At 42.7% G+C, this 12444-nt stretch overlaps 1 long non-coding RNA gene across 1 annotated transcript in view; it reads left to right on the top strand.

The window, feature by feature from the left end:
* Window positions 1–1199: 1199 nt before the first annotated feature.
* Window positions 1200–12444, top strand: part of LOC147574888 (uncharacterized) — a 36989-nt gene continuing 25744 nt past the window's right edge. The window contains exons 1-3 of the long non-coding RNA XR_015242795.1: window positions 1200–3307; window positions 4366–4416; window positions 6836–6966. This is a non-coding gene — a long non-coding RNA (uncharacterized LOC147574888). The remainder of the gene's footprint in view (window positions 3308–4365; window positions 4417–6835; window positions 6967–12444) is intronic.

Genomic DNA, 12444 nt, shown 5'->3' with positions numbered 1-12444 from the left:
GCAACACTTCTTCCCTGTCAGGTTCCAGTAATCTCGCCCCGCCCCCCACCTCCCCCTTGGATATATAGCGGTGGTGACAGCTGTGCTGCTGCTGGACCTGGGTGCCTGCCCTGTCCTGTCTGGCTTCCCCACACCTGTCCACACCTTTGTAATTCGTCATTTTCCAAATTAACCCCTCCCTGAATTATCCTCCCGTGAGGGTGCTGATTCCTGTCAAAGTACTGACAGTGACACAGGGCAAACACATTCCTGGAACACTCAACTGACATTAAAACCATGCAAAAATACTTTGTGGTTCTTTTTTACATTATTGTAACGTCAGATAAATGAATGTCCAATGGACCATATGAAAGCTTGGCGGACGAGTAACAGCTTGTTACTGTGGAGGAGTGTCCTAAGCATCACAGGACATCTAGGATCTTTAGTTAGAAGGGTTCCACAGTCATTGTTACAACCAAACATGACCTTACAATTTCCAGCTCCCTCCTCCCTCCCAACTCCCTCCCTCTCTCCCTCCCAGAGTGACATCATTCGATGGAGAACCACTGGTTATATAATATTTTTTTAAACCCTACAACCACATTTTAACTAGAAACTGTCTCTACTTTACACATGTGGAAATAGGCTCAAAGAGACAAAGAAACCTGCTTGGGTCTTTTGGGGGGGGGGGTGTGGGGGTTTCAGACTCAGATATGACTGGATTTAAGGCCTGTGTTCCTAGTCACAAAGCTGTACTGCCCCCTTTGTATTTTGGGTCTTTGTCAGGGTCAAAGGGCAGAGACAGTGCTGGAAGAGGTCAAATGTAACTCATAATAAGGAGGGGTTCCATCAAAGATGTGCCAGTCTGGGAATGGTATGCTACATATAACAATATACAAGTTCAAAATCTCAGTGACTTCACACAGTAAGGATTTATTTATTGCACCTGTAAAATCCAATTCAGATCTTCTTGGTAGGGTGACTCCTGGGCAGCTCTTCTCCAGGCGGTGAAATCAGAGATTTGGCCTTCTTCCATGAGGAAGCTCCCATCTCAGAGCCTTTTGTTTCCAGCCTTATAGAGATAGGAGAGAGGGTGTGGAAGATTACCTGGGATATTTTATGGGCAAATGTGGAAATGACATGCTTTTCTTCTACCTTCCTCCTATTGGCTGAACTCAGTCATATGGTCCATATCTAGATGCCAAGGGGCCTGGGAAATGTAATCTACATCTAGTGAGCATAGCATTGTCTCTGCAGAAGTGTTGTCAAGCTCTTCCAGTCCCTATATTAAAAGCATAAAGAAGAGAGACTTAAATTCAAGTGTTATCTTTGCTATTGATCTGCCAAATGATCACCTTCATATCCTGTCCCTTTTTAGGGCCTCAGTTTCTTCATTTGTCAGATGGTTTTGGAAGCTCATCCCTCATAGCTGAATGATAGCCAGATGTAAGAGGAGAAGTAGAGTGCTGGTTGGAAGAAATCCTGGAGAGAGCTGCTCCCATCTCCTATCTGACTTTGCCCAACAGCTCTCCAGACTCCACTTTCCACCTTCTGCAGCCAGGAAAGCCCAGCAGATTCTCCTGGTCACTGAGGAGGCCTTCTCTGTGAAGCTCAAGTTTCAGTGGTATGTCTGCACATTGGTATTGTTGGGGAAGAGGGGTTTTGGGGAATGAATAAAGTTTTGGAATCCAGATGCTAGAATCTACCAGAGAACTCTCACAATGGCCATGAAGACCTACCGAGGCCTCAGAGATCCAGGCATTAATCCAAGGAGATGCTGGAGTTGTGGCTGAGGAACTGGGGCTGGTGTGTGGGGAGCCAATGCTCGCTCCAATGGACATCTACTGTTTGGTCTTCCCAAAACCTCTCTTTCAGGAATCAACTCTCCCATACCCAAACTACAAGGTTGCAGTGGGAAATGCCATGTTTCTACAATATGACCCTAGTCCCTGGTCACTTGATTGGTCTAGGGTCAGGTACTTAACCCATACCAGAACAATAATATTTCTGGTTTTTCCAACCAGGGATAGAGATGAGAGAAGAAGAGCTATGTTAACTTCTCTCCAGCTGATTGGTCCAATAACATGTAACTCTTAAGTTCTTTTGACAGCCATATTTTCTCCCCTGTGTGAAAGTAACAAGCAGGAGGAACTGATCTAATGAGAGAATGAAAGATGAGGAGATTCCCAGTGGCATCTGAGTTTCTGATTCTGCTCCATGGCATATAGTATTTCATTCCTGAGGTTAGGCTCTAATCTAGTCCTTTGTCTCTGTGGCATGCCCCTGTATCGTTATAATTAAGTTTCCCCTTCTTGATAATGCAGGTGGATTTTTGTTATTTATAATCCAAAAAAGCTAAGGAATAATGTGAACTTTCTTACCAGATAATTCATTCATTCAAGTGCATCCTTCTTGTGCCACCTCCATGCTTGGTTACCATGAAGGTGCTGGAAATCCAATGATCAATAGTATAGACATAGTATCTACCCTCAGGGACCTTATACTTGGAGGTGGGAAAAGAGGTTAGGGCAGAGCAGACCTGGAACACATACTATACAGGTAAACTCCGGGTTTCTGAGAGCATACAACAAGATTATGAGAGCGTACAAGGTGAGAACTAAAGGAATGCGCAGGAGTTGACTGGAACGAGTTAGGAATTACGATGTAAAGGAGGGAGAGCATCCCAGTCTGGAAGAAGAGCATAAATAATCTACCACGAAGCCAGCATCCTCTACAAAGAAAGCAACACTTCAGTTAAGCGCCCTGGTTTCTCATCTACCCCTACTTTGGGCCCTCTGCTAATACACTGGTAAGAAAACTCTTTCCTTTTGCCCAGAAGCAACCGCCTTGTCTTTTCCAGATTCTTCTATTCCTTATTGAGCGATTACAAAGGGAGAAACACAAAATGCCCCCTCTCATTGATTCCCATTTTGGTAGAGAAAGCTAGATTTCATCCTAATAGCCGCTCTCCTCACCTTCCTTATTACTATGTTAGGGGCAGCAAAGTGGCTGGCTAATAAAACCACATTTCCCAACCTTACTTGTAGAGGGGGATGGCTAAGGAGAGGTCACTGGAAGTGATTGGATAAGGTTTTTAGAAAGCTGTTTAAAGGGGTTAACTTAGCTAGCAAGCACCTCTTTGTCCTTTCCCCCTGTTCTTGCTTATTTGTCCCTGGGACCAGGACTTGATGGTTGGAGCTCCAGCAGTCATTTTCATCTCCGAGTTGAAGTTGTGTGCTAAGAATGACAGAGCAGAAGGCAGGATTCCAGTTTTTGAAAATTGTAGAGTCCCCACACCAGCCTGGCCTGCCTGGAGACAGTTTACCATGTAAGAGGAAAATAATCCCCAATCTCATTTAGGCCCAAACTGTTGTTTTGAATTGCTCTTACTAGCGGCTGAACAAAATTCCTCATTGATGAAACCCTAAAGGCCCTCTCATAACTCAGTTTCTTTTCTCTAAATAGTCCCCAAGTCATTCATTCAATCATGTATTCATTCACTCACTCAAACACCCTCTGATTGAAGATAACTATCTCATATTCTTGAATCAGATGAGATTATGTGGGTATGAAAGGGTAGTGTAGGGGCGCCTGGGTGGCGCAGTCAGTTAAGCGTCCGACTTCAGCCAGGTCACGATCTCGCGGTCCGTGAGTTAGAGCCCCGCGTCAGGCTCTGGGCTGATGGCTCAGAGCCTGGAGCCTGTTTCCGATTCTGTGTCTCCCTCTCTCTCTGCCCCTCCCCCGTTCATGCTCTCTCTCTGTCCCAAAAATAAATAAACGTTGAAAAAAAAAATTAAAAAAAAAAAAAGAAAGGGTAGTGTAAATACCAAAGCATTCCGTGCATATTAAATTTTGCTACCATCATTTTATTAATATTATGATTTGTTGTTACTCAAGTGTCCAATGGAGAAGTTTTAGTATGTGGTATGCAATTTGCTGGAGGAAACTACTGCTGTTAACTGGTGTGAATTGTTGAAATCCAGTGCTATTTGGTATGGAAAAGAAGCAAGGCGTGACCCAGGGCAAGTGCTTCTCAAACTGTAATATGCATAGAGAAAAATTTAGGTATCTTATTCAAATGCAGATTCAGACTCAGAGGGTCTGGGGCAGCTGAGAGTCTGCATTTCTAACAAGCTCTCATAGGTGAGGCTGTTTTGCCCTGGACCTTTGAATAATAGGGACCTAGGAGAGCTTTCCAGGTGCTGGGGAGAGAAATGATGAGAGGGGAAGAAGGCAAGCTGAGAGCAGAGAGAAAAGGAAAGTTATTTAGAGGCTCTATCTCCAAACAGGTTCGTACCAATTAAAAAAAGCCAGGAACTACACATATAGTATTTCATTGGATTCTTACAACCTTATATAAGAGGAATTCTAATCCTTATTTTACAGTTGAGAAAATAAGTGGAAGCTCAGAAAAGTTAAGGGAAAGTCACACAGCAGGTAAGTGGCAGGGATTGATCGGGATCCAGGCTTTTCAGAGGCCAGAGCCCGTATTTCTTTCTAAGTACCTTGCTAAAATTCTGGGAAAGCTTACTCCTTTCACTGAGTTCTTCCTTCTCACCCAGGAAATGCTAGACAGGGAAGGAGGAAGAGGCTGCCCAAAGGAACCAGGCTGCTTGGCTCAGCTCTTATCTACATAAAAGCTTTCAGTGGCTAAGCTTTGTTTTCAAACCATGGGGCCCCAGGGGGTGGGAAGTGGGAGGGGTACAGGTGGGATGTTTACACATTTTATTGGACAATTTCCACTTTGTAAGCCTAGTCTCTTCTCTGGAGGGAGCCATGTTCCAGAGCTGCTGGAACTTGTTCTGGGAAGTGGGAGCCACAGAGGTGAGAGCAAACCCTGCTCTGACTCTGACCTGGGACCCTTGCTCATTCCCTGGGTACTTGAGGCCTTTGAGGGACTCCTGGCTCCGCCTTGCTAACTGGCAAGTGTAAGGCCCCAGCGGAGACCCTCGTTTTATCCCAAGGTAGCAGATATAAATGAGCACATTGTGTCTCCACAAAAGGTAGGCCACTCAGAGCAGAGCCTCTTTGATTGGCTCCCTCTGCCAGTGCTGTGCCCTGGGGCTCTGAAGTAAGAAATCTGAGCCATTTCTGTCTCCAGTTTCCCACATGTGACTAGATTTTGTCCACTTTCACCACCATGGGGATCTGGGGAGGACCCTTGCACAGTAAATCTTTGATTGGGAAGGTGGTTCTATCATTTGAAAGGATGATGTTAAGGAGAGACAGGACTAAGTGACAAACGTACTCAGGGGGTAGTGCAGAGAAACAGCTCTGGGTACAGGAGCAGGAAAAGCCTGGGATCTCAGAGCAGGGTTGACAGGTATGAGGGGAGAAAATCATGGAGGCACATTAGGAATGCCAGTCTGAGTCCTGATTGCAGAAAAGCATGAAAGAGCTTCCGGGTAAGAAAAGAAACCAGGACACATGATGTGGTTCCTTCTCTCCAGAGGATAAGCTGTGGTCTGCTTTGATGTTAACTCCACAGGTATGTCAAGGCTATTGGATGTACTGGTTTTACGTCTGGGGTCCAGCTATAGCAGCAACACCATAGGTGGGAAGAGAGGGGACAGAGGGGACAATCTTCTCATTGAAGGATGCCCAGAGGTATCCTAGTGTGGACTGTCTGAAGGGGAAGGACTTGATAACATCTATTCTGGCTGAGCCAAAATCATCCTCTAGCCTTCATTCCCTCAGGAATGTTTTCTGTTCCCAGGATCCCAGTTTCCCCTCCTTTCTGAGACAGGGCCAGCATTTCCAACGCCGTGAAGGATAAATGGGGTGCAACATGGAACGGTGTCGGATATTCCAAATCACCCTCACTCTGGCTGGTCTGGTCCTAGAAGCAGAAGAAAGCCAGGGAAATCCTCTCGGGAGCCCATGACCTCCATTGTCTCCCAGCCACCACCATCTTTGGGGCCAGGCTACTGGTTGACTCCAAATGGTTAACAATACTTGTTGCCTCCACTTTCTTGATTATCATTCTCCCAGAACTCTGCAGTCTAGTTTCTGCCCCCACTCTACCCTACCCCACTGAAACTCCTCCAACTAATGGCATCAACAGTCTGGACCAAATCCAGGGACCATTTTTCAGTTCTTACTTTTACTCTGAGCCCTTTGCCTATTGGTTATAATCTTTTCATCTTGAAAATCTCAACTCTAGGGGTTCTTAGCAAAGGGTTCACGAGTCCTTAGATTGTCTTCAGGTAAAAACAACATTTTCAAGCACAGCAGTCCTTGAAATTGTTATACAAAGAGTTATACAAAAGTGTATTTTTTTTTAGGGAGGATGGTCCAGGGCATTGCATTCTGAAAGGAATCAATGAACTGCCAATGTTAAGAGTCAGTGCCTTTGACATCTGTATTGGCTAGGATTAGGATCTTGTGGGGGCATTCCAAAATAACAGTGGTTGATTAGTCTTTCACGTATACAGAGGTAAGTCGTCAGAGCAGGAATGGTCGCTCTGACTTAGGAAGTTCTCAGGAACTCTAGCTCTTCATAGCTGTGCTCTGCCAACCCCAGCATATAGCCCTCAACCTCGTAGTCCAAGATGGTAGCATCTCATGCTCCAAGCAGCATGTTAGAGGGAGGGATGAAGAGTGTAAAGGGTATGCTCCTGCTGTCTCTCCAAGATTCCTGGGAGCTGCTTTGTGACATTTCCATTACATTGCTAGTCCAAACTTGGTCACATGGTCATATCTATCTGCAGAGAGGCTGGAAGACATCCTTATTCCGGACAGTCATGTGCCAACCTGAAGATCCTATTACCATGGATGAAGGGTAGAATAGAGATATTGGGGGACAGCTATCAGCTCCTGTCATACACATACAACATCCCTTTCCACTTCCTTCTAGTACATTAGAGCCGGGAAGCTCTGCTTCCTAGAATTCCTTGCAGCTGGCATTCCAAACGTGGTTTAGAAACTGCCAATTAAATGAACTTACATGAGACTGGATCCTGGAACTAAGAGGGGGAGAGGCAGCAGGTAAGTTTTGCTGGTGTGGAAGGAGGCCAGCTTGTTTCATGATCACCACCTTCCTAGTTCAGGAGCTTCCTGTAGCACTAGTTTGGTGGCTTCTTTCCTGATCATGATGGCAGAGGCATATTGATTCTGAGGGTCTACAGGTATCTCTGGAAGCTCCATTTAGTCTACACCTCCACCCATTCCAGCATTGCTATAAGCCAGAGCTTCTTACACTTTAATGTTCATATGAATGACCAGAGGATACAGTAAAGGATAGATCTGGAGTGAGATCTCAGATCTTGCGTTTCTAACAAGCTCCTGGATAATGTCTGATGGTTAGAATAGATTTTTGAGTAGCTTGGTCCTAGGGTGTCCTCTGTTCACCTATACTCAGTTATAAATTCCTTTCTGCTTTAATATCTAAATATGTTTTCTGAGTATCCAAATTCTGTGGCTGTCTCTTCCTTTGTTCTTGAGAGATCTTCTTCCTGTGCTGTCCCTTAATATTGGTGTATCCCAGGGCTCTGGCTTAGGATCATTCTCCAAACTCTTCCTGGATGATCTCCTCCATCCTCTGGGCTTCACTCACTACCTATATGCTTCTCAACTCCCTATCCAATCTGTACTCTCTCCTTTGCTCCAGATTCTGGTATCCACAGCGGACCAGAACTGAGTTCTATAGACGAGTGGCACATGAAAGAAAGCTTCTGTGGTCAAGTAAAGTTTGGGAAATACTGTGTTAAATAAAATGAAATTTATTTCCTTGCTGAGTTACTTCTAGAACTGTTAATGTGTTAAAATGTGTTGCAAATTTCCAAGAGGGGGCGTGTAATATCCAGTACTTCTTAAACTTATTTGAAGTCTGTATTAGATACAATCTTTGTTTTCTCAGTCTCTGTTACACTGCCTGAGTGGTGGACTTCCAGCCTTTTGCTTTTCTTTACTGTTGCTACTGTAGCCAACTGTGTAGTTCTGTGGCCCACCAGCTGCTCTTCCCTGCATTTTGCACTGTTTCCCATCCCTCCCTGCCTCACTTCCCTTTTGCATGGCTCACTCTTGAGGCTTTGGGTTTGCACCTTCATAAAAGGCATCAGCATATAATTCTTGCCTCTGGCTCTGTTTCCCGGGGAATCTCGACTAATACAACCTTCAACAGACTCTACCCACTCCCCCTTACCCTTTTTCTTGGAATATTAATATCTCCTGGAACTTGGGTTCCTAGAACATGATTTGGAAGTGCTGTGTTGGTAATTTTTCCCTGTATATCTACAAGCACCTGACTCAGCATGCCCAAGACCTAATCAGTTGTTTTCTTTTATATCTGTCCCTTTTCTGGTCTTATCTGTCTTAGCAACTGGCACCATATTTGCTCATCACCCAAGCTACCTGGGTGTCATTCCTTGTTTTGTTTTGAAGATCTAATTGGCTTTATTAAGCAATCTGGATGTTGTTCTTGACTCCTTCTTTTCCTCTTTTATCCAATCTGCCGCCTCCTCATCCTTCCTCTTGACTAATTGACTAATTAACAATTATTCGTCCATAAAGAGACAGTGTAGGTACCATCTTCTTACCCCATCTCCTTCATCATCTGAGTGATGTACTACTCTGTTGAGCTCTCATAGCCCCTAAACTTGTCTTTCTTATAGAATTTATCACACTTTGTGGTAATTCTTTCTTTCTTTCTTTCTTTCTTTCTTTCTTTCTTTCTTTCTTTCTTTCTTTCTTTTAATTTTTAAAAATATATCTGTCCACCCTTGCCCCCACCTTTGGTGTCTCTCATTCAGTTCTTAATCCCTGGCATCCAGGGTAGAGAACTAACTGATTAATTGATAGATAGGAATGAATGAGGTAAGTGGGAGAGAGAGAATTAAAATTTGTAAACCTTCCAGGAGGAAAAACAATTTCCCCTCTACCCTTCTGCATTCTTGGCTGAGAACCCTGTAATGAAAGATAGGTTAGGGGTGCCTGGCTGGCTCAGTTGGTAGAGCATAGGACTCAATCTCAGGGTTGTGAGTTGAAGCCTCACATTTGGTGTAGAGCCTAGTTAAAAAACAAACAAACAAACAAACAAACAAAAACAAAAAAGACAGATTAACAAGAGAAAAACAAACAGAACTTTATTAACATGTATACCTCATATATACATAGGAGATACCCAGGGGAAAATAAGTAAGCCCCTGAGATGGCTTAGAATTCAGGAGTAAATGCCATTTTAATTGGGACAAGGAAGGGAAGGGGATGCAGTCCTCCTAGGGGAGAAGCCATGTTTTTGTTTTGTTTTGTTTTTTAAAGTAGGTATATGCCCAACTTGGGGCCTGAACTCACAACCGTGAGGTCAAGACCTGAGTTGAGATCAAGAGTTGGTTGCTTAACTGACTGAGCCACCCTGGCGCCCCTGGGAGAGGGCATGAATTTTAGGAAAGACGGATGGGAGATACAATGTTTTGTACAAAGTTTGTCTGAGCATGGTGTTAACTTCTAAAGTCTCCTCCTAGCAGAGGATACCCTAGGACCAAGTAACTTCTCAGTCTTCCCTGGTTTATGAAATTCCTGGGGAGGGGATTTATGACAGTTGAATTCCTTTTCAGGGATCTGTCTTTAGACAGATAAGGGAAATTCAGAGAACAATCTCCCTGCACTGGCTATTTTTCAAGTGTCCTACAGCTCAAAACAACCATTATACCAAAGCAGCATATTTTGGAGTAGCATGTCCCGAAATCCTGTAATCATATTTTGGCATGGCACATTCTTTTACCATTCATTCCCTACCTTTGAAAATTCTTCAAGAAATTTCACAATCTAGAACCCGAGCTGGTAGATTTCACTGAACCAATCTCTTAGGTCAGTTCAGTTTGGTCACACTGTTGCACATCTGAAACTAACATAATGTTATATGTCAATTATATTTCAATGTTTTTTCAAGAAAGAGTACACCAATACCCAAGAGAACTTTTTCCTTTTAACAGGTGAAAGAAAATTAAATTTTAGTTTTATATAGGTGCACTTTTTTTTTAATGTTTATTTATTTTTGAGAGACAGAGAACATGCGAGCATGAGTGGGGGTGCAGAGAAAGAGGGGGACAGAGGATCTGAAGCAGGCTCTGTGCTGACAGAAGAGAGCCCAATGTGGGGCTCGAACTCACAAGCCGAGCTTTGAAATCATGACCTGAGCCGAAGTCAGATGCTTAACTGACTGAGCCACCGAGGTGTCCCTTCATAAGTATATTCTTGATACTAAAGCTTATTTCTAATCCCCCCCTTTTTCCCCTCTAAAACCCTTTTAACAAATTCATTCAGTTTTGACCAGTTTGACCACAAGAGATAAGATTCTCTGTCTGTCCTGATCTCACTCTCTCTTTCTCCAACTTTCTCCACCCATTTAGCTTTTGTCCTTTATTCTTCTCTTTTTCATTCTGGAACAACCAGTTATTCTATTTTAGGACACAGTTATTCTCTTCTCCCTTAACAAAAATGTGTCTCTATAATTCATATCTTTTCTTACCAAAAATAACCCTACTTTTCTTATATATTTTGCGTATAGAGCTTTTTTTTCTATTAGTTTTAATTAAATACATTACTTAGGATTCTGAACTCTTAGAAACCCTGATTTCTAGTGAACATTAAGAAGTAATCAACTGTGAATTGTCCCATCAATATTCTATAGATGCCAAATTAGCTTTTGTTCCTCTCTAAGAAGAGGACAAAAGTAGGTAAACTTAGATGTATGTGTAGCAATCAATGTTTTCAGTACATTATCTTAATTGGAAATGATCTAGGTATTCAATGAATACCTGTCGTGTAATTTAACATAGTATAACTTTAAGGTTTCAAGTTACCAAAAGTATTTTGGAAATGATAAGATTTTGGAAATGATTTTTAAGCAGATATATTTTATAAAATATAATCATTGTTGAAAAGATCATTATAAACTTTTATCCCACCTACATTTAGTTTATTCACTTGTTCTTAACAATTATATTTAGATCAGTCATGAAAATTTCATTAGACATTAGACAAAGGTGGGCATCACTTTAAGTTACTATTCTTCCTGACAAATGTTTGACTAGTACACTCAGCTAGAATAAAAGCTGTATGTCTGCATTATTTTTTTTTAATTTTTTTCAACGTTTATTTAGTTTTGAGAGACAGAGACAGAGCATGAGTGGGGGAGGGGCAGAGAGACAGGGAGACAGAATCTGAAGCAGGTTCCAGGCTCTGAGCTGTCGGCACAGAGTCTGACACAGGGCCCGAACTCACAAACTGCGAGATCATGATCTGAGCCTCAGTTGGTCGCTTAACCAACTGAGCCACCCAGGCGCCCCCCCCTTTTAAAAAAATTTTTTTTTCTCAATGTTTATTTATTTTTGAGGGACAGAGTGAGACCGAGCGTGAGTGGGGGAGGGGCAGAGAGAGAGGGAACACAGAATCTGAAGCAGGTTCCAGGCTCTAAGCTGTCAGCACAGAGCCTGACGCGGGGCATGAACCCACGAACTGTGAGATCATGACCTGAGCCGAAGTCAGTCACCTAACTGACTGAGCCACCCAGGTGCCCCTCTATTATTTTTAATGCTGACAGCTCTGAAGACTTGCCGTGCTGTTTTGTTTTGTTTTTGTTTTTGTTTTCACTAAACCAACAATATTCTTGTTTATCAAAGACTACTCAAGTCACATGAACTTGAAAAACATTTAGGTTAGTTTCTATACTGCTCTGAATGTTTAATTTATATAAGCACTTGCTTTTCTTTAAGCCAATTAAATAGAGCTCTTTTACAATTAATTCTGACAGTGTCATCCAGAGTAACATACATATATGGACATACGTAAACATACAGACAAACATAATTATATAATTTTATAAATTATATAATTATATAAATAAAATTAATAATTTTATTAAAATTTTAGCCATATGTTGGGTATATGAATACAAAACTCGCTAGTTTATAAAGCAACAGTTGGGTCCAAATTGTGTTTCTAGCAGATGAAAAAGTTAAGGTTGCCTACTCAGATGGCTACAAGTTCTTACTTATATTTGTGGAGACGACTTTTAAGATTTTTCACTTGCCAAATTTCCAAAAGCTCCTTTTACCTTTTCAGCCTCAAGTAGTTGCTTGTGGGGGTTTCTGGGTCCCTTGACAGCCTCTGATGAAGGGTAGGAGGCCTCAAGTCGAAGGGATTATAGGGAGCTGAAGGCTGAAGTGGGCAGGGTGGACAGAGGGACAGAGGAGGTTAGAGTTTGAGGGTGGACCTATCAAAAAATTCAAGGAAACTGAATGGAAGATTGAAAGTGGCAAAATCAAGAAGAAGCAACAGAAGAAATGGGAAGTAAGAGGTCTTAAAGGAGCCAGTTTAGGGAGATTTTAAGTTTCCCAAAGAAACCAATGGGGTTCCAAATTATCCTTAGCGAAATCATGCCATGAAGGAAGTAGACAGAGTTGGTGGAAGGAACATGTAGTCAGCAGGGGTTTGAGAAGAGAGTTTTAGTGGACTGAGAAGTCC

The sequence above is a fragment of the Puma concolor genome, chromosome D4 (genome assembly GCF_028749965.1).
Source record: "Puma concolor isolate L17-30 chromosome D4, mPumCon1.1.hap2, whole genome shotgun sequence".
Lineage (NCBI taxonomy): Eukaryota > Metazoa > Chordata > Mammalia > Carnivora > Felidae > Puma > Puma concolor.
The sequence above is the reverse complement of the archived record's forward strand: the minus strand, read 5'-3'. Positions and strand labels throughout refer to the sequence as shown.